The sequence below is a fragment of the Mastomys coucha genome, unplaced genomic scaffold (assembly GCF_008632895.1).
Source record: "Mastomys coucha isolate ucsf_1 unplaced genomic scaffold, UCSF_Mcou_1 pScaffold15, whole genome shotgun sequence".
NCBI classification, from domain to species: domain Eukaryota; kingdom Metazoa; phylum Chordata; class Mammalia; order Rodentia; family Muridae; genus Mastomys; species Mastomys coucha.
This window is the reverse complement of record NW_022196897.1, coordinates 111099004-111101141: the sequence shown is the minus strand read 5'-3', so window position 1 is coordinate 111101141 and position 2138 is coordinate 111099004.

Here is a 2138-nt window from a genome sequence, read left to right as displayed (position 1 = left end):
ACACTATGAGATAAATGGGACCCTTCCTGGGGTTTATGTGTTCTGGACAAAGCCTTCCAAGGGCCCTGTATTCAGTTGCTCCCTCCCATTATGATACCGAGTGGCAGCTTCCAGGAGACAGGATCACATTGCCTCTTTCGTGCCACCTGAATACAGAGAAAACAAGTAGTTTCCAGATTGCACCGTGGGTTCCGAACAGCCTGATACATAGAGGTCAGGCCAAAGTCCTCCCTAAACTCCAGAAGCCTTGCTTCTGTTGACCATGGAACTATGATTCCTCTGTTTGGACTCCTTTCCCACCCTTAGTAATATCCGTATCACCTCTTTGTATCCTGGAGAACTTTGAAAAATATCCATGTCAATGTCCACCATAGACTTTAAAAAACTGGGTCCTTGTGTCTAATTCTTTTTAAGTTCCTAGATCCTACTGTGTATCTATAGTTAAGAACCTTTGCTCTCTCTCTAAGTAGTCATGATGCCTTAAAAGAGCTCAGAGATACTTTCTCAGGGGAGCCTCCCTTATTGGCCCTTGAAGGTCTAGTTGCCTTCATACACACCGTCTAAACAGTGTCCTGTGTTTGTTGGCACGTAACATTTGAGATATTATTTGTTTCCTTGCAGACCACCTGCTGTGCAAAGGGACTGAAACTCCTGGCTTACTTGTATGTAACTCTGATTCATCCATGGGCCAGGTGGCATTAGTGTTCAATAGCTACTTCTTTATTTTATTACATTTGGGGCATATGTGCTCACTTGTGCCCATGAGTATGCTGAGTGTATTGATCAGAGGACAACATTCAGGCTTCCTTTCTTCCTTCTGCCTTGTAGATTCTGTTGAGAGAACTCAGGTTATCATGTTTGGCGCTTTTTTCTTTTTCTTTTTTCTCTCTTTCTCTCTCTCTTTCTCTCTCTCTTTCTTTCTTTCTTTCTTTTTTTCTTTTCTCCTTTTTTTTTTGCTGTGAGCCATCTCCTGGCCCTCGAATGAATGACTCTTTATTCACCTGAGGATGTATTCCCAAATCTCCAGTTCATGGATCTGTTAAGAGGATTGTTTTGAAAGTAAGACCTTAATTAAACCAGATAATATATTTAACTAATTATGAACTTTAATCAGTGTTTTCGTCTTCCCATTCAGGTTTTGAAGCAGTGCAGTGCGGAGTCCATTATCATGAGGCTTGGTCCATTTCGAAAAGAGGATGGAGTGGATAGCGTGCCTCAGTCTCTATAATCTCATATCTGGGCACAAAATGTTGAAAACATGAAAAATCCCGGTCAACAAGATGCGTACATTCTTAGGGCAACTGTGCTGACTGTGACAGTGGGTGACTGGGAGTCCCTGGTTTCTGTGGTAGAACCTGATGTGAATTTCAGCTAAGCTGTAGTGCTGAGAACTTTTGGGTACTTGTGTATTATAGACTCCCCCCTTATGTGCCTGTGTGTTCATATGCTCTCTGTATAGGATGTGAAATTTGGGTTATTTCAGGAAACCCCATTCTTTTGTTTTGTTTTTGCTCATTTATTTTTTATTAGATATTTTCTTTATTTACATGTCATACAACATCTCCTTTCCCAGTTTCCCCTCCAGAAAACAATAACAACAACAACAAAAACAACAAGAACAAACCTGTTCCCTCCCCCTCCCCACTCCCGCTGCTCACCACCCTACCCTCTCCTGCTTACCCTCTCCTGGCATTCCCCTACACTGGGGCATAGAACCTTCACAGGGCCAAAGGCCTCTCCTCCCATTGATGACCGACTTGACCGACCATCCTCTACTATACATATGCTGCTGGAGCCATTAGTCCCACCAAGTGTATTCTTTGGTTGGTGATTTAGTCCCTGGGAGCTCTGAGGGTACTAGTTAGTTCATATTGTTGCTTGTCCTAAGGGGCTGCAAACCTTTCAGCTCCTTGGATCCTTTCTCCAGCTCCTTCATTGGGGACCCTGTACTCAGTCCAATGGAGCATCTTCTGGGTATATGCTCAAGAGTGGTATAGCTGGGTCCTCTGGTAGTACTATGTCCAATTTCCTGAGGAATCACCAAACTAATTTCCAGAGTGTTGTACCAGTTTGCAATCCCACCAGCAATGAAGGAGTGTTTCCCTTTCTCCACAACTTCTCCTGCATCTGCTGTCACC